Genomic DNA, 27,288 nt, shown 5'->3' with positions numbered 1-27,288 from the left:
GTGATTGCTTATACGTCTAGACAATTGAAGATTCACGAACAAAATTATACGACGCATGATTTGAAATTAGGCGCGGTTGTTTTTGCATTAAAGACTTGGAGGCACTACTTATATAGGGTCAAAAGTATTATATATACCGACCACAAAAGTCTTCAACACATATTTAATCAGAAACAACTGAATATGAGGCAGCGTAGGTGGATTGAATTATTGAATGATTACGACTTTGAGATTCTTTACCACCCGGGGAAGGCAAATGTGGTAGCCGATGCCTTGAGCAGGAAGGACAGAGAACCCATTCGAGTAAAATCTATGAATATAATGATTCATAATAACCTTACTACTCAAATAAAGGAGGCGCAACAAGGAGTTTTAAAAAAAGGGAAATTTAAAGGATGAAATACCCAAAGGATCGGAAAAGCATCTTAATATTCGGGAAGACGGAACCCGGTATAGGGCTGAAAGGATTTGGGTACCAAAATTTGGAGATATGAGAGAAATGGTACTTAGAGAAGCTCATAAAACCAGATACTCAATACATCCTGGAACGGGGAAGATGTACAAGGATCTCAAGAAACATTTTTGGTGGCCGGGTATGAAAGCCGATGTTGCTAAATACGTAGGAGAATGTTTGACGTGTTCTAAGGTCAAAGCTGAGCATCAGAAACCATCAGGTCTACTTCAACAACCCGAAATCCCGGAATGGAAATGGAAAAACATTACCATGGATTTCATCACTAAATTTCCAAGGACTGCAAGTGGTTTTGATACTATTTGGGTAATAGTTGATCGTCTCACCAAATCAGCACACTTCCTGCCAATAAGAGAAGATGACAAGATGGAGAAGTTAGCACGACTGTATTTGAAGGAAGTCGTCTCCAGACATGGAATACCAATCTCTATTATCTGTGATAGGGATGGCAGATTTATTTCAAGATTCTGGCAGACATTACAGCAAGCATTAGGAACTCGTCTAGACATGAGTACTGCCTATCATCCACAAACTGATGGGCAGAGCGAAAGGACGATACAAACGCTTGAAGACATGCTACGAGCATGTGTTATTGATTTCGGAAACAGTTGGGATCGACATCTACCGTTAGCAGAATTTTCCTACAACAACAGCTACCATTCAAGCATTGAGATGGCGCCGTTTGAAGCACTTTATGGTAGAAAGTGCAGGTCTCCGATTTGTTGGAGTGAAGTGGGGGATAGACAGATTACGGGTCCGGAGATTATACAAGAAACTACCGAGAAGATCATCCAAATTCAACAATGGTTGAAAACCGCCCAAAGTCGACAAAAGAGCTACGATGACATTAAAAGAAAAGATATAGAATTTGAAATTGGAGAGATGGTCATGCTTAAAGTTGCACCTTGGAAAGGCGTTGTTCGATTTGGTAAACGAGGGAAATTAAATCCAAGGTATATTGGACCATTCAAGATTATTGATCGTGTCGGACCAGTAGCTTACCGACTTAAGTTACCTCAACAACTCGCGGCTGTACATAACACTTTCCACGTCTCGAATTTGAAGAAATGTTTTGCTAAAGAAGATCTCACTATTCCGTTAGATGAAATCCAAATCAACGAAAAACTTCAATTCATCGAAGAACCCGTCGAAATAATGGATCGTGAGGTTAAAAGACTTAAGCAAAACAAGATACCAATTGTTAAGGTTTGATGGAATGCTCGTAGAGGACCCAAGTTCACCTGGGAGCGTGAAGATCAGATGAAGAAGAAATACCCGCATCTATTTCCAGAAGATTCGTCAACACCTTCAACAGCTTAAAATTTCGGGACGAAATTTATTTAACGGGTAGGTACTGTAGTGACCCGAACTTTTCCATGTTTATATATATTAATTGAGATTGATATTTACATGATTAAATGTTTCCAACATGTTAAGCAATCAAACTTGTTAAGACTTAATTAATTGAAATAGGTTTCATATAGACAATTGACCACCCAAGTTGACCGGTGATTCACGAACGTTAAAACTTGTAAAAACTATATGATGACATATATATGGATATAAATATAGTTAACATGATACTATGATAAGTAAACATATCATTAAGTATATTAACAATGAACTACATATGTAAAAACAAGACTACTAACTTAATGATTTTTAAACGAGACATATATGTAACGATTATCGTTGTAAAGACATTTAATGTATATATATCATATTAAGAGATATTCATACATGATAATATCATGATAATATAATAATTTAAAATCTCATTTGATATTATAAACATTGGGTTAACAACATTTAACAAGATCGTTAACCTAAAGGTTTCAAAACAACACTTACATGTAACGACTAACGATGACTTAACGACTCAGTTAAAATGTATATACATGTAGTGTTTTAATATGTATTTATACACTTTTGAAAGACTTCAATACACTTATCAAAATACTTCTACTTAACAAAAATGCTTACAATTACATCCTCGTTCAGTTTCATCAACAATTCTACTCGTATGCACCCGTATTCGTACTCGTACAATACACAGCTTTTAGATGTATGTACTATTGGTATATACACTCCAATGATCAGCTCTTAGCAGCCCATTTGAGTCACCTAACACATGTGGGAACCATCATTTGGCAACTAGCATGAAATATCTCATAAAATTACAAAAATATGAGTAATCATTCATGACTTATTTACATGAAAACAAAATTACATATCCTTTATATCTAATCCATACACCAACGACCAAAAACACCTACAAACACTTTCATTCTTCAATTTTCTTCATCTAATTGATGTCTCTCAAGTTCTATCTTCAAGTTCTAAGTGTTCTTCATATATTCTACAAGTTCTAGTTACATAAAATCTTGAATACTTTCAAGTTTGCTAGCTCACTTCCAATCTTGTAAGGTGATCATCCAACCTCAAGAAATCTTTGTTTCTTACAGTAGGTTATCATTCTAATACAAGGTAATAATCATATTCAAACTTTGGTTCAATTTCTATAACTATAACAATCTTATTTCAAGTGATGATCTTACTTGAACTTGTTTTCGTGTCATGATTCTGCTTCAAGAACTTCGAGCCATCCAAGGATCCGTTGAAGCTAGATCCATTTTTCTCTTTTCTAGTAGGTTTATCCAAGGAACTTAAGGTAGTAATGATGTTCATAACATCATTCGATTCATACATATAAAGCTATCTTATTCGAAGGTTTAAACTTGTAATCACTAGAACATAGTTTAGTTAATTCTAAACTTGTTCGCAAACAAAAGTTAATCCTTCTAACTTGACTTTTAAAATCAACTAAACACATGTTATATATCTATATGATATGCTAACTTAATGATTTAAAACCTGGAAACACGAAAAACACCGTAAAACCGGATTTACGCCGTCGTAGTAACACCGCGGGCTGTTTTGGGTTAGTTAATTAAAAACTATGATAAACTTTGATTTAAAAGTTGTTATTCTGAGAAAATGATTTTTATTATGAACATGAAACTATATCCAAAAATTATGGTTAAACTCAAAGTGGAAGTATGTTTTCTAAAATGGTCATCTAGACGTCGTTCTTTCGACTGAAATGACTACCTTTACAAAAACGACTTGTAACTTATTTTTCCAACGATAAACCTATACTTTTTATGTTTAGATTCATAAAATAGAGTTCAATATGAAACCATAGCAATTTTATTCACTCAAAACGGATTTAAAATGAAGAAGTTATGGGTAAAACAAGATTGGATAATTTTTCTCATTTTAGCTACGTGAAAATTGGTAACAAATCTATTCCAACCATAACTTAATCAACTTGTATTGTAGGATTATTCTTAACTGTTCGCTCTAATATTCTTTTATGACCTCGGTTTGTGTTTTCAACTTGACCACTCGTTTGAGGGTGGTAAGAAGTTGAAAAACGATGAGTAACTCCATATTTCATTAGCACTTTTTCTAATAGTTTATTTGTGAAATGAGTTCCTCGATCACTAATTAAGGCTTTGGAAGTCCAAAGTGTGAGAATAGGTTTTTCAGGAAGTTTACAACAACACGGGCGTCATTTGTGGGTAAAGATTTTGCTTCGGCCCATTTAGAAATGTAGTCAACCGCCACAAGGATGCATTTGCATTTATTTGATGCGGGAAATGGACCCATGAAGTCAATACCCCAAATGTCAAATACTTCACATACAAGAATGCCTTTTTGTGGCATTCCATCCCTTTTAGAGATGTTACCGGATCTTTGACATGCATAACATGTTTTAACCATGTGGTGTGCATCTTTGAAAATGGTTGGCCAATAAAAACCTGACTTAAAAACCTTCTTAGCTGTATAGCTAGGTCCGAAATGACCACCAACTGGGCCTTGATGACAGTGCTCCAATATTTGTTGAGCTTCTTTACCATAAATGCATCGGTGGATAACTTGATCCGCTCCTATTCAAAAAAGATTAAGGCTTTCCCAAAAGTAAAACTGTAAGTCAGTAAAGAATTTTTTCTTTTGCTGGTACGTTTGGTTTTTGATTAATACTCCTGCAGCGAGATAGTTTGCAAAATCGAACCATGGAACTTCAAATTCGGTTTCAATTCTCATTAGAAACTCATCGGGAAAAGTGTCATGAATAATTGACTCATCTAGTTTTATAGGTCAGGATTCTCAAGACGAGACAAGTGATCAGCAGCAAGATTTTCAGCACCCTTTTTATCCTTGATTTCTATGTCGAATTCTTGTAAGAGAATAATCTAACGTATCAATCTAGGTTTAGCATCTTGTTTCTTGAACAAGTACTTTAGGGCTGAATGATTGATAAAAACAATTGTTTTGGATAACACAAGATATGATCTAAATTTATCGAAAATAAATAAAATTGCAAGGAGTTCTTTTTCGGTAGTAGTATAGTTATATTGTACTCCTGTTAATGTTTTACTTGCATAATATATTGGTTGAAATTTGTTATCTTGGAGTTGTCCTAAAACGGCTCCTAGTGCGAAATCACTAGCATCACACATTAGTTCGAATGGCTTGGACCAATCGGGAGATACTATGATAGGTGCATTCGTAAGTTTCTCTTTTAAAATGGAGAAAGCTTGTAAGCATTCATCATTGAAGTCGAAGTACTATCTTTCTCAAGAAGTTTAGTCATGGGTCGAGTGATTTTGGAAAAGTCCATTATGAATCGTAGATAAAATCCCGCATGACCTAGGAAACTACGAATTCATTTAACGTTAGTTGGAGGAGGAAGCTTTGAGATTACATCGATCTTAGATTTGTCTACCTCCATTCCATCTCGAGAAATCGTGTGTCCTAAAACAATGCCTTCCTTCACCATGAAGTAGCATTTTTCCCAATTTAAAACAAGATTTGATTCCTCACAACGAATTAACATTCGCTCGAGGTTGGAAAGGCATGAATCGAAGGAGTCTCCAAAAACAGAGAAATCATCCATAAAGACTTACATACTTCCTTTTATCATGTCATTAAAGATTGCCATCATACATCTTTGAAAGGTGTCTGGCGCGTTGCATAATCCGAACGTCATTCATCGGTATGCGAAGGTACCAAATGGACAAGTAAATGTTGTCTTGTCTTGGTCTTATCGATCAATGGGAATTTGAAAATAACCGAAGAATCCATCAAGGAAACAATAATACTCCCTTCCCACCAAAAGTTCTAGCATTTGGTCAATAAAAGGAAGCGGGAAATGATCTTTCTTTGTGGTGTCATTTAAACGATGGTAGTCTATACAGACTCTCCAACCAGTGACTGTTCTTGTAGGAACGAGTTCATTATTATCATTAAGGATGACAGTTGTACCCCCTTTCTTGGGTACCACTTGAACAGGACTAACCCACGGGCTATTGGATATAGGGTATATTAACCCGGCATCAAGTAACTTGATAACCTCCTTCTTGACAACTTCTTTCATGTTAGGTTTTAACCTTCGTTGCCTTTGTACAACGGTTTTAAAATCTTCTTCCATTAAAATCTTATGAGTACAATAAGCGGGGTTAATACCTGGAATATCGGTTGTTTTCCAAGCAATTGCCCTTTTGAGAGCTTTTAGAACGGACATTAACCTAACCTTTTCGTCATCGAAAAGTTTTGATGAAATTATAACGGGTAATTGTGACGTACCTTGGAGATAAGCATACTCCAAATGTTCTGGGAGTTCTTTAAGTTCCAAGGTGGGTGGTTCTTCCAAGGAAGATTTTATCCAGAACCTATTACCATTGGTAATTTCTTCAAAAGGTTCATATTCCTCTGGAATTTCTTTAACGTCATCTTCATCGATGACAACTTTCAACAACTCATCAAGTTCAACCTCGACATCAAATTCTTCACTTTCACCCATCGGGGTGAAATCCGAGGTGTCAACATGTATTAATTCTTGTAATTCTTCTTCAATACAACAATCAACAATGTCTATGTTATAACATTCGTTATCGGAGGAGATAGGTTGTTTCATAACTTTATCTATTTTTAAGGTAACTCTATCTTCCCCTACACCTAGACTAAGTTCTTTATCTTTGACACGCACAATCGCGTCGGCGGTATTTAGAAAAGGTCGCCCTAGAATTAGGAGAACCTTACTATCTTCTTCCATTTCAAGTACAACGAAATCGGCAGGAAAGATTAAATGATTAACTTTAACCGGTAGGTTTTCGGCAATACCAATAGGATAGTTAAAAGTTCTATCGGCTAGGCGTATACACATCCTAGTTAGTTTTAGATCACCTAGGTTTAGTTTTAAGCACAAGGAGTTTGGCATAAGATTAATACTTGCGCCTAAGTCTGCTAATGCATCGTACATTACCGAATCTCCCATCATACACGGAATAATGAAACTACCAGGATCTCCAAGTTTCGGTAGCATCTTTTGCTTTTGCAAAATTGCCGAGCATTCCTCATTAAGGAATGTGGTTGAAACTTCTTTATATTTTCCTTTATCGGCTATAAGATCCTTGATAAACCTTCCATAATTCGGCATACCCGCAAGAACATCTACAAGTGGTACATTGATACAAAGTTTCTTAATCATTTTGCTAAACTTGTTGTATTGTGCTTGTAATTTATCTTTCTTCAAATGTTGAGGGTATGGAATTGGAGGTTTGTATTCTTTTAATGGCGGCTGAGTCTTAGGTGCACTTGTGGTTGGCACTTTATCCTCTTACACGGAAGAATCTTTTTCATTTGGAATTGGAATAGAAATAGGAGCATGAGGCTTTGGAACATCGGGGTTAACGATTAACCCACTTCTCGTAGTTATGGAATTTACTTGCGGGAAGTTACTTGAATTTTGAGTTTCCTTACCTTTATGGTTTGGTTGCGTGTTGGATGGTAAAGTTCCCGATTGCCTTTCAGCAATCAATTGGGCTATTCTTCCCATATCTCTTTCAAGATTTTGAATTGATGCTTGATGATTCCTTTGCACTTGCTCGTTTTGTCTTTTCGTCTGTTCATATGTTTCCGACTGATTTTTAATGAAAGTTAATATGATCTCTTCCAAATTAGATTTCTTTTCTACTTGTTGCGTGTTATTGTTTTGTTGTTGATATTGTATTGGAGGTAACGGCTGTTGTTGGAAATTGTTTTGAGGAGGTGGATTTGGAGGTTGGTTTCTATTGTGAAAACCAGGTGGTCCACTTCTTTGAAAGGCGAAATTCTTTGGATTTTGATATCCATTGTTTCCTCCTTGATAATTGGAATTCCCTCCTTGATAATTATTTTGTCTTTGATTGGCCACAAAATTAACTTGAGGTATCGGAACCATTGTCCTATCATTGACATCACAATCTTTTGTGAAATGTGGCTCTCCACAGTTTTCACATCCTACTTGCAAGGCTAAAACTGTTAAATTTAGCTTCTTAATTTCTTTACCAAACTTTTTGAATTGGTTTGCTAAAGAAGTTATGCTTGTAGAAGCATAATGTAGTGACCCGAACTTTTCCATGTTTATATATATTAATTGAGATTGATATTTACATGATTAAATGTTTCCAACATGTTAAGCAATCAAACTTGTTAAGACTTGATTAATTGAAATATGTTTCATATAGACAATTGACCACCCAAGTTGACCGGTGATTCACGAACGTTAAAACTTGTAAAAACTATATGATGACATATATATGGATATATATATAGTTAACATGATACTATGATAAGTAAACATATCATTAAGTATATTAACAATGAACTACATATGTAAAAACAAGACTACTAACTTAATGATTTTTAAACGAGACATATATGTAACGATTATCGTTGTAAAGACATTTAATGTATATATATATCATATTAAGAGATATTCATACATGATAATATCATGATAATATAATAATTTAAAATCTCATTTGATATTATAAACATTGGGTTAACAACATTTAACAAGATCGTTAACCTAAAGGTTTCAAAACAACACTTACATGTAACGACTAACGATGACTTAACGACTCAGTTAAAATGTATATACATGTAGTGTATTTAGATGTATTAAAATACTTTTGGAAGACTTCAATACATATATCAAAACACTCATACTTAACGAAAATGGTTACAGTTACTTTCCCATTCTTTTCTTTCATCAAGAATTCTAGTCGTATTCTTACCCGTATTATACACAGCTTCAAAACGTACTTACTATGGGTATATACCAATAGGAACTAGCATGGCATTCCACTCTTGATTATGTCATGTATGACTAATCAATTTTAACTTCTACCATGATCTAGTCAACTAACTAGAACTCCTTTTAACCCCACTCACCACTCACCAATTACCACTCATCATTCACTCCATTTCACTTCCAATTCTCTTTCTAATTCTCTCTCAACACACACACACTATTATGAACGTATTTTTCCGGTAGTTAATCATCATCTTCATCAAAAATCACTTCAAGAATCAAGCTATAATCATCATAGGAAGAACACTTCAAGAACACTTCAAAAATCCCTTCAAGTTTACTAATTTACTTCCAAGCTTTCTAATCCATTCCAAGTAATCATCTAAGATCAAGAAACCTTTGTTATATACAGTAGGTTATCTTTCTTATTCAAGGTAATATTCATATTCAAACTTTGATTCAATTTCTATAACTATAAACTATCTTAATTCGAGTAAAAAACTTACTTGAACTTGTTTTTGTGTCATGATCCTACTTCAAGAACTTTCAAGCCATTCAAGATCCTTTGAAGCTAGATCATTTCTTGTCACTTCCAGTAGGTTTACCTACTAAACTTGAGGTAGTAATGATGTTCATAACATCATTCGAATCATATATATAAAACTATCTTATTCGAAGGTTTAAACTCGTAATCACTAGAACATAGTTTAGTTAATTCTAAACTTGTTCGCAAACAAAAGTTAATCCTTCTAACTTGACTTTTAAAATTAACTACACACATGTTCTATATCTATATTATATGCTAACTTAATGATTTAAAACCTGGAAACACGAAAAACACCGTAAAACCGGATTTACGCCGTCGTAGTAACACCGCGGGCTGTTATGGGTTAGTTAATTAAAAACTATGATAAACTTTGATTTAAAAGTTGTTATTCTGAGAAAATGATTTTTATTATGAGCATGAAACTATATCAAAAAATTATGGTTAAACTCAAAGTGGAAGTATGTTTTCTAAAATGGTCATCTAGACGTCGTTCTTTCGACTGAAATGACTACCTTTACAAAAACGACTTGTAACTTATTTTTCCGACTATAAACCTATACTTTTTCTGTTTAGATTCATAAAATAGAGTTCAATATGAAACCATACCAATTTGATTCACTCAAAACGGATTTAAAATGAAGAAGTTATGGGTAAAACAAGATTGGATAATTTTTCTCATTTTAGCTACGTGAAAATTGGTAACAAATCTATTCCAACCATAACTTAATCAACTTGTATTGTATATTATGTAATCTTGAGATACCATAGACACGTATACAATGTTTCGACCTATCATGTCTACACATCTATATATATTTCGGAACAACCATAGACACTCTATATGTGAATGTTGGAGTTAGCTATACAGGGTTGAGGTTGATTCCAAAATATATATAGTTTGAGTTGTGATCAATACTGAGATACGTATACACTGGGTCGTGGATTGATTCAAGATAATATTTATCGATTTATTTCTGTACATCTAACTGTGGACAACTAGTTGTAGGGTACTAACGAGGACAGCTGACTTAATAAACTTAAAACATCAAAATATATTAAAAGTGTTGTAAATATATTTTAAACATACTTTGATATATATGTATATATTGTTATAGGTTCATGAATCAACCAGTGGCCAAGTCTTACTTCCCGACGAAGTAAAAATCTGTGAAAGTGAGTTATAGTCCCACTTTTAAAATCTAATATTTTTGGGATGAGAATACATGCAGGTTTTATAAATGATTTACAAAATAGACACAAGTACGTGAAACTACATTCTATGGTTGAATTATTGAAATCGAATATGCCCCTTTTTATTAAGTCTGGTAATCTAAGAATTAGGGAACAGAAACCCTAATTGACGCGAATCCTAAAGATAGATCTATTGGGCCTAACAAACCCCATCCAAAGTACCTGATGCTTTAGTACTTCGAAATTTATATCATATCCGAAGGGTGTCCCGGAATGATGGGGATATTCTTATATATATGCATCTTGTTAATGTCGGTTACCAGGTGTTTACCATATGAATGATTTTTATCTCTATGTATGGGATGTGTATTGAAATATGAAATCTTGTGGTCTATTGTTACGATTTGATATATATAGGTTAAACCTATAACTCACCAACATTTTTGTTGACGTTTAAAGCATGTTTATTCTCAGGTAAATACTAAGAGCTTCCGCTATTGCATACTAAAATAAGGACAAGATTTGGAGTCCATGTTTGTATGATATTGTGTAAAAACTGCATTCAAGAAACTGATTTCGATGTAACATATTTGTATTGTAAACCATTATGTAATGGTCGTGTGTAAACAGGATATTTTAGATTATAATTATTTGATAATCTACGTAAAGCTTTTTAAACCTTTATTTATGAAATAAAGGTTATGGTTTGTTTTAAAAATGAATGCAGTCTTTGAAAAACGTCTCATATAGAGGTCAAAACCTCGCAACGAAATCAATTGATATGGAACGTTTTTAATCAATAAGAACGGGACATTTCAGTTGGTATCCGAGCGTTGGTCTTAGAGAACCAGAATTTTGCATTAGTGTGTCTTATCGAGTTTGTTAGGATGCATTAGTGAGTCTGGACTTCGATCGTGTTTACTTGAAAAATGATTACTTAACAAATTTTGTTGGAAACTATATATTTTTAACATGTGAATATTATGTGATATATTATTCTCTTAACGCGTTTGATATTATGTGATAGATGTCTACCTCTAGAACAAGTCCCATTGACTCACCTAATAATAATGAAGAGTCAAATGTAAATTGGAATGATTCGTGGACTGATTCACAAGTTCCCGAAGAGGGACCGGAAGAAGAGTCGAAACCGGAAGAAGAATCAGAACCGGAAGAGGAGGAACCGGATGAAGAAATAGAACCGGTGGGGGAAATAATAAAATGGTTAAGTAAAAGAAAATCCTCAACCAACTGACCAAGGTTAATTATGGTCAATGGTGTTTTCGCCAAGGAAGCAAAATATTGGGAGGATTACCAATTCTCCGATGAATCGGATTCCGACGAGAATTCCGATGATGTTATAGAAATTACCCCAACTGAATTTAAAAAGGAAAAAGAAAATAATAAGGGAAATGGCATAAAAATAGAGAAATCTAATTCCAACCCCGATGAACTTTATATGTATCGTCAACCCCCGAAGTTCTTAAGTTGTAACAATGACCCGGGAACCTCTAAACTACCAGGTTTTTCTAAACCAATGTGGACAACGACGGCTCGTATTAGGGGAACATCATATATCCCTATAAACTTGGCAAAACGAACCAAAACCGAACAAGAAGAAACGAGCGAGTCGGAATAAGATAGTTGTATTCGTGTGGTGTAATATATGTAATATAGTGTGCTTATGCTTTATGATATATGTAAAAATTGCTTGTATTAATAAGTATTTTTTTTATGAATCTAACTCTTGTCTATTTTACAGTATAAAAACACAAAATGGATAGACAACCCAATATTTTAAGAGATCTATCCGGAGACATGATTGATGAAATCTTGTCTAGAGTCGGTCAGAATTCCTCGGCACAACTATTTAAGGCGAGATCAGTTTGTAAGACATTCGAAGAACGTTCCAAGAATGCCTTGGTTTATAAAAGGCTTTCTTTCGAAAGATGGGAGATATCACATTGGGAAATCCATAAGTTACGATGTGTTTACTTTGACGCATATATTGCGGGGAACCCAAATGCTATTTTACGCAACGGGTTAAGAAATTATTTTGACTCAGTATATCCGAATATAGGACTTCATGATTTAGAAAAAGCGGCTAACATGCAACATAAAGAAGCATGTTATGCTTACGGGTTAGTAATGTTCGCTTCTCACCAAAGTGAGAACAAGAACATCGGGCTACAACTATTAAACAAAACGTTCCCACAAGTGACGGAGTCGGTAATTGGGGTAAGAAATGAGGTTTTTAGGTTATTACGAGACTGTTGGTCATTACGTAACCCTCGTCCCTTTGACGACGTTACAACACGCTGTCTTATCAACGGCCATAACGGTTATGTTCCACAAGACCAAGGATGGAAAGTAATCCTAGTAAAACCAGAATGCATGACTTGTTTCTGGACGTATGAATTACGTGTCTTTATTGCCTTTGCTGAACGACTTGTGTACTAGCTAGAATTATCTTCACAGCTATCTTGTATCAAAGTTATTGTGTGCTATATTTCATGCTTTATGTAAAATAAGCGGCATTGTAAGTTTGTAAAATATTGTGTAAAAGTTTGAACGCGAAATATTATTATAATCAGTTTTTCATATAGAATTGTAGTAGTTGAATTGTATATTAGCTACTAAGTATGAACTTAACGGGTAGGTACTACCCGAATTTAAACTTATAAAACTCTAATATGAAGAAAAAGCTTTTATAAATGAGTTCATATTATGCTACGAAATACTATTAACTACTCTTAATATTCTGTATGATTAACTTGTTCCATTTGACTATTTTGAAGGAAATGGCACCGACTACTCGACACACCGTGAATATGAATGAAGAGGAATTCCGTACTTTTCTAGCTTCAAACATAGCCACAGTACAGGCTGCGCTACATACCAACAATAACCTTGGATCTAGCAGTACAGGAAATCGTGTAGGATGCACCTACAAAGAATTCACTGCCTGCAAACCTTTAGAATTTGATGGAACCGAAGGACCGATCGGATTGAAACGGTGGACCGAGAAGGTCGAATCGGTGTTTGCCATAAGTAAGTGTACTGAAGAGGACAAAGTGAAGTACGCTACGCATACCTTCAAAGGTTCTGCGTTAACATGGTGGAATACCTATCTAGAGCAAGTGGGACAAGACGATGCGTACGCACTACCGTGGTCAGCATTCAAGCACTTGATGAACGAGAAGTACCGTCCCAGAACCGAGGTCAATAAGCTCAAGACAGAACTTAGAGGGTTACGAACCTAAGGATTTGATATTACCACGTACGAAAGATGATTCACAGAATTGTGCCTATTGTGTCCGGGAGCATTCGAAGATGAGGAAGAGAAGATCGACGCGTTTGTGAAAGGATTACCGGAAAGAATCCAAGAAGATATAAGTTCACACGAGCCCGCCTCCATACAACAGGCATGTAGAATGGCTCACAAACTAGTGAACCAGATTGAAGAAAGAATTAAAGAACAGACTGCTGAAGAGGCCAATGTGAAGCAAGTCAAATGAAAGTGAGAGGAAAACGGTGATAAGAATCACCAATACAACAACAACAGCAATTACAACAATAATCGCAACAATTATCTCAACAATCGCAACATCAATCGCAACTACAACAAACGGCCCAACAACAACAACAACAACAACAACTGCAACTACAACAATCATCCCAACAACAATAATAACCGCAACAACAACAACAATCAGAAGCAGCTATGCCAAAGGTGTGAAAAGTATCACTCGGGGTTCTGCACCAAATTTTGCAACAAGTGTAAAAGAAATGGTCATAGCGCGGCGTAGTGTGAGGTCTACGGACCAGGGGTTAATAGAACGAAAGGAACAAATGGTGTCGGAACGAGTAATGGCGGAGCAAGTAGTGTCGGAGCAAGTTATGCCAATGTAGTTCGTTATAAATGTGGAAAACCGGGCCACATTATTAGAAATTGCCCGAACCAGGAGAACACGAATGGACAAGGCCGCGGAAGAGTTTTCAATATTAATGCGGCAGAGGCACAGGAAGACCCGGAGCTTGTTACGGGTACGTTTCTTATTGACAATAAATCTGCTTACGTTTTATTTGATTCGGGTGCGGATAGAAGCTATATGAGTAAAGATTTTTGTGCTAAATTAAGTTGTCCATTGACGCCTTTGGATAGTAAATTTTTACTCGAATTAGCAAATGGTAAATTAATTTCAGCAGATAATATATGTCGGAATCGAGAAATTAAACTGGTTAGCGAAACATTTAAGATTGATTTGATACCAGTAGAGTTAGGGAGTTTTGATGTGATAATCGGTATGGACTGGTTGAAAGAAGTGAAAGCAGAGATCGTTTGTTACAAAAATGCAATTCGCATTATACGAGAAAAAGGAAAACCCTTAATGGTGTACGGAGAAAAGGGCCACACGAAGCTACATATTATTAGTAATTTGAAGGCACAAAAACTAATAAGAAAAGGTTGCTATGCTGTTCTAGCACACGTCGAGAAAGTGCAAACTGAAGAAAAGAGCATCAATGATGTTCCCATTGCAAAAGAATTTCCCGATGTATTTTCGAAAGAATTACCGGGATTACCCCCACAGCGATCCGTTGAATTTCAAATAGATCTTGTACCAGGAGCTGCACCAATAGCTCGTGCTCCTTACAGACTCGCACCCAGCGAGATGAAAGAACTGCAAAGCCAATTACAAGAACTTTTAGAGCATGGTTTCATTCGACCAAGCACATCACCGTGGGGAGCTCCTGTTTTGTTTGTCAAGAAGAAAGATGGTACATTCAGGTTGTGTATCGACTACCGAGAGTTGAACAAACTTACCATCAAGAACCGCTACCCACTACCGAGAATCAACGACTTATTTGATCAACTACAAGGCTCGTCTGTTTATTCAAAGATTGACTTACGTTCCGGGTATCATCAAATGCGGGTGAAAGAAGATGATATTCCAAAGACTGCTTTCAGAACACGTTACGGTCATTATGAGTTTATGGTCATGCCATTTGGTTTAACTAATGCACCAGCTGTGTTCATGGACCTTATGATCCGAGTGTGTGGACCATACCTTGACAAGTTTGTCATTGTTTTCATTGATGACATACTTATTTACTCAAAGAATGACCAAGAACACGGTGAACATTTGAGAAAGGTGTTAGAAGTATTGAGGAAGGAAGAATTGTACGCTAAATTTTCAAAGTGTGCATTTTGGTTGGAAGAAGTTCAATTCCTCGGTCATATAGTGAACAAAAAAGGTATTAAGGTAGATCCGACAAAGATAGAAACTGTTGAAAAGTGGGAAACCCCGAAAACTCCGAAACACATACGCCAGTTTTTAGGACTAGCTGGTTACTACAGAAGGTTCATCCAAGACTTTTCCAGAATAGCAAAACCCTTGACTGCATTAACGCATAAAGGGAAGAAATTTGAATGGAATGATGAACAAGAGAAAGCGTTTCAGTTATTGAAGAAAAAGCTAACTACGGCACCTATATTGTCATTGCCTGAAGGGAATGATGATTTTGTGATTTATTGTAACGCATCAAAGCAAGGTCTCGGTTGTGTATTAATGCAACGAACGAAGGTGATTGCTTATGCGTCTAGACAATTGAAGATTCACGAACAAAATTATACGACACATGATTTGGAATTAGGTGCGGTTGTTTTTGCATTAAAGACTTGGAGGTACTACTTATATGGGGTCAAAAGTATTATATATACCGACCACAAAAGTCTTCAACACATATTTAATCAGAAACAACTGAATATGAGGCAGCGTAGGTGGATTGAATTATTGAATGATTACGACTTTGAGATTCGTTACCACCCGGGGAAGGCAAATGTGGTAGCCGATGCCTTGAGCAAGAAGGACAGAGAACCTATTCGAGTAAAATCTATGAATTTAATGATTCATAATAACCTTACTACTCAAATAAAGGAGGCGCAACAAGGAGTTTTAAAAGAGGGAAATTTAAAGGATGAAATACCCAAAGGATCGGAGAAACATCTTAATATTCGGGAAGACGGAACCCGGTATAGGGCTGAAAGGATTTGGGTACCAAAATTTGAAGATATGAGAGAAATGGTACTTAGAGAAGCTCATAAAACCAGATACTCAATACATCCTGGAACGGGGAAGATGTACAAGGATCTCAAGAAACATTTTTGGTGGCCGGGTATGAAAGCCGATGTTGCTAAATACGTAGGAGAATGTTTGACGTGTTCTAAGGTCAAAGCTAAGCATCAGAAACCATCAGGTCTACTTCAACAACCCGAAATCCCGGAATGGAAATGGGAAAATATTACCATGGATTTCATCACTAAATTGCCAAGGACTGCAAGTGGTTTTGATACTATTTGGGTAATAGTTGATCGTCTCACCAAATCAACACATTTCCTGCCAATAAGAGAAGATGACAAGATGGAGAAGTTAGCACGACTGTATTTGAAGGAAGTTGTCTCCAGACATGGAATACCAATCTCTATTATCTCTGATAGGGATGGCAGATTTATTTCAAGATTCTGGCAGACATTACAGCAAGCATTAGGAACTCGTCTAGACATGAGTACTGCCTATCATCCACAAACTGATGGGCAGAGCGAAAGGACGATACAAACGCTTGAAGACATGCTACGAGCATGTGTTATTGATTTCGGAAACAGTTGGGATCGACATCTACCATTAGCAGAATTTTCCTACAACAACAGCTACCATTCAAGCATTGAGATGGTGCCGTTTGAAGCACTTTATGGTAGAAAGTGCAGGTCTCCGATTTGTTGGAGTGAAGTGGGGGATAGACAGATTACGGGTCCGGAGATTATACAAGAAACTACCGAGAAGATCATCCAAATTCAACAACGGTTGAAAACCGCCCAAAGTCGACAAAAGAGCTACGCTGACATTAAAAGAAAAGATATAGAATTTGAAATTGGAGAGATGGTCATGCTTAAAGTTGCACCTTGGAAAGGCATTGTTCGATTTGGTAAACAAGGGAAATTAAATCCAAGGTATATTGGACCATTCAAGATTATTGATCGTGTCGGACCAGTAGCTTACCGGCTTGAGTTACCTCAACAACTCGTGACTGTACATAACACTTTCCACGTCTCGAATTTGAAGAAATGTTTTACTAAAGAAGATCTCACTATTCCGTTAGATGAAATCCAAATCAACGAAAAACTTCAATTCATCGAAGAACCCGTCGAAATAATGGATCGTGAGGTTAAAAGACTTAAGCAAAACAAGATACCAATTGTTAAGGTTCGATGGAATACTTGTAGAGGACCCGAGTTCACCTGGGAGTGTGAAGATCAGATGAAGAAGAAATACCCGCATCTATTTCCAGAAGATTCGTCAACACCTTCAACAGCTTAAAATTTCGGGACGAAATTTATTTAACGGGTAGGTACTGTAGTGACCCGAACTTTTGCATGTTTATATATATTAATTGAGATTGATATCTACATGATTAAATGTTTCTAACATGTTAAGCAATCAAACTTGTTAAGACTTGATTAATTGAAATATGTTTCATATAGACAATTGACTACCCAAGTTGACCGGTGATTCACGAACGTTAAAACTTGTAAAAACTATATGATGACATATATATGGATATATATATATAGTTAATATGATACTATGATAAGTAAACATATCATTAAGTATATTAACAATGAACTACATATGTAAAAACAAGACTACTAACTTAATGATTTTTAAACGAGACATATATGTAACGATTATCGTTGTAAAGACATTTAATGTATATATATCATATTAAGAGATATTCATACATGATAATATCATGATAATATAATAATTTAAAATCTCATTTGATATTATAAACATTGGGTTAACAACATTTAACAAGATCGTTAACCTAAAGGTTTCAAAACAACACTTACATGTAACGACTAACGATGACTTAACGACTCAGTTAAAATGTATATACATGTAGTGTATTTAGATGTATTAAAATACTTTTGGAAGACTTCAAGACATATATCAAAACACTCATACTTAATGAAAATGGTTACAGTTACTTTCCCATTCTTTTCTTTCATCAAGAATTCTAGTCGTATTCTTACCCGTATTATACACAGCTTCAAAACGTACTTACTATGGGTATATACCAATAGAAACTAGCATGGGATTCCACTCTTGATTATGTCATGTATGACTAATCAATTTTAACTTCTACCATGAGCTAGTCAACTAACTAGAACCCCTTTTAACCCCACTCACCACTCACCAATTACCACTCATCATTCACTCCATTTCACTTCCAATTCTCTTTCTAATTCTCTCTCAACGCACACACGCTATTATGAATGTATTTTTCCAGTAGTTAATCATCATCTTCATCAAAAATCACTTCAAGAATCAAGCTATAATCATCATAGGAAGAACACTTCAAGAACACTTCAAAAATCCCTTCAAGTTTACTAATTTACTTCCAAGATTTCTAATCCATTCCAAGTAATCATCTAAGATCAAGAAACCTTTGTTATATACAGTAGGTTATCTTTCTTATTCAAGGTAATATTCATATTCAAACTTTGATTCAATTTCTATAACTATAAACTATCTTAATTCGAGTAAAAATTTTACTTGAACTTGTTTTTGTGTCATGATCCTACTTCAAGAACTTTCAAGCCATTCAAGATCCTTTGAAGCTAGATCATTTTTTGTCACTTCCAGTAGGTTTACCTACTAAACTTGAGGTAGTAATGATGTTCATAACATCATTCGAATCATATATATAAAACTATCTTATTCGAAGGTTTAAACTCGTAATCACTAGAACATAGTTTAGTTAATTCTAAACTTGTTCGCAAAAAAAAGTTAATCCTTCTAACTTGACTTTTAAAATTAACTACACACATGTTCTATATCTATATTATATGCTAACTTAATGATTTAAAACCTGGAAACACGAAAAACACCGTAAAACCGGATTTACGCCGTCGTAGTAACACCGCGGGCTGTTATGGGTTAGTTAATAAAAAACTATGATAAACTTTGATTTAAAAGTTGTTATTCTGAGAAAATTATTTTTATTATGAACATGAAACTATATCCAAAAATTATGGTTAAACTCAAAGTGGAAGTATGTTTTCTAAAATGGTCATCTAGACGTCGTTCTTTCGACTGAAATGACTACCTTTACAAAAACGACTTGTAACTTATTTTTCCGACTATAAACCTATACTTTTTCTGTTTAGATTCATAAAATAGAGTTCAATATGAAACCATAGCAATTTGATTCACTCAAAACGGATTTAAAATGAAGAAGTTATGGGTAAAACAAGATTGGATAATTTTTCTCATTTTAGCTACGTGAAAATTGGTAACAAATCTATTCCAACCATAACTTAATCAACTTGTATTGTATATTATGTAATCTTGAGATACCATAGACACGTATACAATGTTTCGACCTATCATGTCGACACATCTATATATATTTCGGAACAACCATAGACACTCTATATGTGAATGTTGGAGTTAGCTATACAGGGTTGAGGTTGATTCCAAAATATATATAGTTTGAGTTGTGATCAATACTGAGATACGTATACACTGGGTCGTGGATTGATTCAAGATAATATTTATCGATTTATTTCTGTACATCTAACTGTGGACAACTAGTTGTAGGTTACTAACGAGGACAGCTGACTTAATAAACTTAAAACATCAAAATATATTAAAAGTGTTGTAAATATATTTTAAACATACTTTGATATATATGTATATATTTTTATAGGTTCGTGAATCAACCAGTGGCCAAGTCTTACTTCCCGACGAAGTAAAAATCTGTGAAAGTGAGTTATAGTCCCACTTTTAAAATCTAATATTTTTGGGATGAGAATACATGCTGGTTTTATAAATGATTTACAAAATAGACACAAGTACGTGAAACTACATTCTATGGTTGAATTATCGAAATCGAATATGCCCCTTTTTATTAAGTCTGGTAATCTAAGAATTAGGGAACAGACACCCTAATTGACGCGAATCCTAAAGATAGATCTATTGGGCCTAACAAACCCCATCCAAAGTACCGGATGCTTTAGTACTTCGAAATTTATATCATATCCGAAGGGTGTCCCGGAATGATGGGGATATTCTTATATATATGAATCTTGTTAATGTCGGTTACCAGGTGTTCACCATATGAATGATTTTTATCTCTATGTATGGGATGTGTATTGAAATATGAAATCTTGTGGTCTATTGTTACGATTTGATATATATAGGTTAAACTTATAACTCACCAACATTTTTGTTGACGTTTAAAGCATGTTTATTCTCAGGTAAATACTAAGAGCTTCCACTGTTGCATACTAAAATAAGGACAAGATTTGGAGTCCATGTTTGTATGATATTGTGTAAAAACTGCATTCAAGAAACTGATTTCGATGTAACATATTTGTATTGTAAACCATTATGTAATGGTCGTGTGTAAACAGGATATTTTAGATTATCATTATTTGATAATCTACGTAAAGCTTTTTAAACCTTTATTTATGAAATAAAGGTTATGGTTTGTTTTAAAAATGAATGCAGTCTTTGAAAAACGTCTCATATAGAGGTCAAAACCTCGCAACGAAATCAATTAATATGGAACGTTTTTAATCAATAAGAACGGGACATTTCACATAATATTCATCATCAATGCTTGCCACTTTTCTTCTAGATTGTTGATCTCTAGATGGTGTCCTTTCAAAGGTGTGAATGGATATGTCTTCCAAAAATTTATACGCTTGATTTGGAGATTTATACATAAATACTCCTCCTGCAGAGGAGTCTAAGATACTATGAGTATGTTCATCAATTCCTCGATAAAAGATGTGAACAATTTGCTTCTTTTGTAGTCCATGTTGTGGACCATTTCGTAGCATTCTGTTTAACCTCTCCCAAGCATCATATAGACTTTCATCCAATTTTTGTTTAAAAATGGTTATCTCGGATCTAAGTCTTTCGGCTTTCGCGGGAGGAAAGAATCGGGAAATGAATTTATCTCTTAGATCATTGAAGGTTGTGATAGAATCGGGTTCTAATTCCTTCAACCATGATTTTGCATCTCCGGTTAAAGAATATGGAAAAATTCTTAACCTATATGCGTCAGAAGAAACATCTTTAGCCTTGTATAAATCACATAATTATTCAAAAGCTTCTAGATGATCTTTCGGGTTGTTATTAAGTCTTCCGTCAAATTGATTCTCACGAACCATTTGCATGAATTGCCCTCTAACTTCAAAATTTTCGACTTTAATCTCAGGCTTCCTAACTGATGAAAGCGTTTTAGGAATGGTAGTTTGTCTACTATTCCACATTGGTTGGTCATAAGAATCAACCGCTACTTCAGCCATTTCCTTTTTTATTATGATGATATTTTCAGATTCCGTTTTAAGTTTCAGCTTTTTACTAGTGTTACATACTTGTTTCTTTTTAGTGTTTTTCGGTATTTTAAAATTACTAGTACTTCCTACTTCTTTTTGTTGTTTATGGTCTAAAGGATTTATTCATAAACATTGAACTTTCTTGGAAATGAATTTCCACGAGAGGATCGGATAACATAAAAACAATGATAAATACCTTTAGAAAAAACAGATTTTTCTTCTGATTTTGCCCACGTTTCGAATAACCGAAAGATGAATCAGAAAAATTATCTATTTATTTAACTGCCAAATCCCCGGCAGCGGCACCAAAAAGTTGATGTTGTGAAACTATACCTTTATTTTGAACGGATTTGAGTTGTTTTGTTACACGAATTGATTTATTGTATATATGGTGTTTTAATGAATTCGAGTTGATTTCACACATAGATATAGGCAACTATTCCTATCCGCGTAGTATAGTTTTATAGGTAAATCCGATTCGTTCCACAGGAAGATGGACTGTTTAATGGTTTTTTTTAATAGTCTTTGAAGTTAAACTAATTTAAAGGGGGTTTTGTATTAGGAATTAATATTATACAACAAAATAAAATACAATTTAAATAAATTAACTAAATTACAAGTTTTAAATTAATTAAAGGTGAATTAAATGAAATTACAATATTATAAGAATTACGACTTAAACAAATTAAAAGTAATATTAAAAGATATAATTAAAACTTAAAATTTAAACTAAAATTATTAACAGTATGAAAAGTACACGATCTGTGTGTATTACTACACGATCTACGTAGCTTATACTAACAGTGAAAAATAGTACGTGATTTAAACTGTAGGAAATAGATTAATATTTTAATTTTCTGAACAATGATAAGTAAAAATAATAATAACTTACAATATAAATAAATGAGAATGTTCACTTAAATGTTTCACCTCTAGGTCCATGGATTGTTTTGAATTTAAGCCCGATTAAAATGTTTTAATATACAACTTTGTATTTTCTTTCGAATATACAAAGTTTCAACTAACTAAATTAAATCTAATTTTCATTGGATCTTATTCAGGTAGTTAACTATACCCCAAGTATTTTAAATTGAGAACTAACCTAGTTTTGACTTTCGGCAAAACTTTAAATCGTAACGGTTTCCCTTTTTACAATTTCACTATTATATAACTAATGATATTACCCAAACCACCGAACCTTATTTCTAAATTGGTGTTAATAACTTATCCATAAATTCGTCTAAACCACTTTTAGTGTTAAAGCTTAATTTATATTAATAGAAATAATCTTCGCTATTTATATCTAACAAATTAAGTGATAAGGATTAAATATCTAATCGTATAACAGTGGTTCTTTTAGCTAGGCACAATGTTAAAAATACTCAAGTTACATTTTAATATTTACGAATGATAACAATCCATTTCTCCAGGGTTCTACATTTAAGCAAACACTATAGGAAATTAGCTACTCATTATACTAGGACGAACATAAAAATATAAATATGCAAACATAATAATAACAACAATGATAATGATAAAAGATGATAACAATAATTTTAATAGAACAAACTTACGAAAATCTTCACTTTCATTAACTTCAAATGGTAGAAAATTACAATAATAACACTCTTGCACTCGAACGATAATACCCTTAATCGCGAACAATACCACCCTTAATATTGAAACTATCCTAATTCTTGAACCTTAAAATTATTACGGAACTGTAGTGAAATAAAAATAAACTGATACGGAGTAACAAGAATAAAAATTAACTACATTGCATGAGTATGTATCCTCTGTGATGTGTAACTCCCATATCTCTCTGTAGTGTACTTGTATATATTCAAATTGAGAAGTGGTAGGTGAGTCTCCAAAACTTGATCTGTATCTCAATTTTTAATATACTGAGCATGACCTTGTGACTGTAAAGTTGATAAAGAAATAGTATTATTCTCAAAAGGGTCCCATGCTATTTTTTAGAATCTGAATCTGGTTGTAATACTAAAAAGTATTACGTTGTGACTGTGTAAAGTATCGATCCCATCAAGAAAGGATTATTTTTATACTGTAAAGTTGACCGTCCCATGTTCCAAAACAGCTCAAAATCACCACGTAGATGTACGCGTTCCTCGTACAAAATATTAGTACGCATTTCGTGTACAAAGTACACGTTCCTCTTATATTGAAAACGTACGCGTATAGCTTACAATCTTCACGTTTCCCGTATGTTGTGTTTTTGTCTTTTGCGTTCTTCGTTTCCGATGATTATTTCTTCATGTTTATTAGCTTGGAATTTTTTTTATCTCTTTTCTTCGATCTTCTTTAACCGGTATATATTTTCGTCTTTTGTTCTTGAATTTGAATAAACATTTTCTTGATATATATTTGGTTTAAATTCGTTGTTTATCGTCTTTTCTTCCAACTCTAAGCTCGTGTATGCTTTTAGTTATTTTCCTCGTAAAATATGAATCGAATGTCTTCTTAAACAGTAAAAGAATATGAAATATAAATGATATTGCATCAAAATATATGTATGTTTATAGCAATATCATTTAATAATCAGTCAGTAAAGTATTGCATGTGGCATTTTGTACAGCCAATCTTATGCTAAAAACAAATTATTTATATCATAAGTAACGACTAAGCTTTGATCAAGCAACTTGAGTTTTTACCGAGTTTTAACAAGTCCAAGCCATTGAAGTGGTTAGAAACGGCAACAAGATAATGCAGTTATATTTCCTGTGCACCAGGTAGTTTGACAAAAAAAAAAAAAAAAAAAAACCTTTATTCGTTTACCTAAAAGATTCAATTAAGCGGGCAATTAACAGATTCTTATACACCAGTTATGCTTGTACGCAGTTACCGGTTTTGCATTTCTCCATTTAATTATATGTTTATGTTTATGTTTATAGAACCGATTCTTGTTGCTGCAATCACCAGTTCAGAACACAGCTGTTGAAAGGCTACAGCTGTTTGAAAATGTTATGATGTCAATATCTATCTGTTTTTAATTTCTAAATTCTCTATCCTTTTTAAAAGGCAGATCGAAGCTTGAAAAAACCATTGAATGGACATCCAAGGATTTGCTTCAAGGTCTGCAAGAGTTTGTTCCAATGTATGAGAGACACAACCCATCATGAATAAATACAAATAAGAACCAAAAACCAAATTTATTGAAGCACGTATATGAAATGAACTCCTATTGAATAATAAATCCTCTTTTGCTAATTTTTGTTCTTGCACTTGTCCATAGGCCTTAAAGCTGTAATGAAAAACCACAACTGTAGATCAACAAATGCCACTAGAAAACGTACATGTGAAACATAAAGCCGCAAACTTTATAACAATTTATTGAAAGCGCACAACGGGTTTGAAACTTTTGCATACCTAATCTGATTGCTTCTGAGCCTTTCATAATCCTTAATCTCATGAATCTATGAACATCCTGCAAAACCATGATAATAGAATACGCTTTTAACACAAATCCCATCATGATTCCGTCAGACTTATAAAATCTTGGTGATAAAATTGTTTAACTTTATATCGAAACTTACTCCCAAGGAACATCGCTAACAAGCATCCAGGCACCATCTTTATATTCAAATGTTAACACACATTCAGAGCCATGAAGAAGATCCTTTAAGTTACTTTCACTAAGCCCTCCTACTAGAATTTGATCATAAGTACATTGACCTAATTCACAAATCAAAAACCAACTAATAAAATTCCTAAAATTCGTCCTATTTATCGCAATCTAAAGCTTACAGACGGTAAATAAAACAAGCGTACCAAGAGTAAAGCAAGCAAACATCTTCTCAAGAGCCATTGAAAGTTCTGTATACTTAAGGTAAATCTTAAGATCAATCTTCCTTAAATACAGAGCACCATCCATGCTAACTTTCACATAAAGACACCCACTTGCATCACTATTTTTCGACGAACTGGTGGCCATCGTGTTCTTGCAGAAAGATCTGATTGGTGGCCATCCTACCACCTGTGCCCTGTTAACCCACAGAATTGTTCTTGAAGCAATTCAAACAATCTTGAATGGATATTCATGCAAAATAGTACGAGGTTAAACTGAAAAAAAAGCCAAAAAAATTGTATATTTGGTACTTTACAGAGTAAACAATAAATAACTATTCAACCAAAGATTTTAACTTTCTTTAAGGTTTTCCAAGATCAAGACTTTGGCAAGCACATATAACTGTCAAGAAATAAGAACAAACACAATTACGAACAAAACTTCATGATACCTAAATATAAGTTAAAAATAGAACAAATTCCACAAAAGAAAGCCCAAAAAAACCTTCCTGGCTGATTTAATGGAGTATAAGAAAAGGAAAAAAAAAAAAAAAAAAAAACATTCAAGATTTCAACTTTTCTTTAGGTAAGTTATCCAAGATTAGAGCTTTAACAGAAGCATACAACTTTCTGCACATATAAACATGGAAACAAACCCTAATTAGGCAAAAACAAATTGGGTTTAGAAAAACTTACTTAGCAGAAGGAGCAGTAACAGGACTTTTATTTTTCTCAGTTGACTTAACATCATGAGTTGAAACCAATTGTCGTGTTTGATTATTCTCCAAATCAGATTCAGACCCACTATTATTCAAATCCCATTTTTTAGAACCATCAAGATTAACGTCAGAGAACCCTCTTTTAGCACCAGACATAAAATTCTTAACTTTACCATTTCCTTCACACAAACCAGGCAACCCAAGTCTTAATTAAGTTGCTTTAAGAATGAGAACATTATTAATTTCTAAATCAGATGATATATTTGCTGATTCAGAACTTCTGTTTACTGAAGAAGCAATTGCTAAACCTACATAATCATGTTCAAGAAGTTAAAAACATAATCTCGTTGTCTTTTTTTGAAGTATTAGTAAATTTAAATTAAAGAATGGAAAGACAATATAAAAATTTAGAGTCAGTAATAAATAACAAACGTCAATATGTCCGAGTGGTTAAGGAGACAGACTCGAAATCAGTTGGGCTTTGCCTTTGTAGGTTCGAATCCTGCTGTTGACGTAATTTTTCTTTATTTTTGAAATTTTTGATATAAATAAAGAAATATAAATATAACTTCTAATTTCCTTTTACATCTAGCTGTTTTCAAGACTGACAACATATATGTTCGGCTTTTACATGTTCAAGCCCTTAGTTATGCATATCATATATGTAAAAAACAAAAATTGTTTGCATCCAGATAGATGCACCAGATTTGATTCATTTATAATAAATATGAATAATAACCTACAAATTCTTAAATTATTAACAAGCATAAGGATTGTGATAGTCACAATTATTAAATTGTTATTAAAAATATTCAAAGTTACATTTTTAGATTAGTTTAAACGTATATTTAGTTATATTATAACGTATTTTGGTCAATTAAATTCACAATCGGAGACAAATTCCAATCAAAACATATGTAACAAATCAAAAATGTAACATCCCGCATTTTTTCGTTAAAATTTATTTTAACGCCGGCTTTTTTTTTAGATAATATCTTTCGT

General features: G+C 33.9%; 2 non-coding genes and 1 pseudogene across 2 annotated transcripts; 2 read left to right on the top strand and 1 right to left on the bottom strand.

Annotated features, from left to right (window-relative positions):
• The first annotated feature begins 21,233 nt into the window (after nucleotides 1–21,233).
• On the top strand, nucleotides 21,234–21,340 carry LOC139895518 (small nucleolar RNA R71). The gene has a single exon (XR_011775954.1). It is a non-coding gene; the product is annotated as a small nucleolar RNA R71 (small nucleolar RNA).
• Nucleotides 21,341–24,987: 3,647 nt separating this feature from the next.
• On the bottom strand, nucleotides 24,988–26,442 carry LOC139889456 (auxin-responsive protein IAA27-like; annotated as a pseudogene).
• Nucleotides 26,443–26,718: 276 nt separating this feature from the next.
• Nucleotides 26,719–26,800, top strand: TRNAS-CGA (transfer RNA serine (anticodon CGA)). Its single transcript has one exon. It is a non-coding gene; the product is annotated as a tRNA-Ser (tRNA).
• The last annotated feature ends 488 nt before the right edge of the window (nucleotides 26,801–27,288 follow it).

This window comes from Rutidosis leptorrhynchoides, chromosome 2, assembly GCF_046630445.1.
Source record: "Rutidosis leptorrhynchoides isolate AG116_Rl617_1_P2 chromosome 2, CSIRO_AGI_Rlap_v1, whole genome shotgun sequence".
NCBI classification, from domain to species: domain Eukaryota; kingdom Viridiplantae; phylum Streptophyta; class Magnoliopsida; order Asterales; family Asteraceae; genus Rutidosis; species Rutidosis leptorrhynchoides.
The sequence above is the reverse complement of the archived record's forward strand: the minus strand, read 5'-3'. Positions and strand labels throughout refer to the sequence as shown.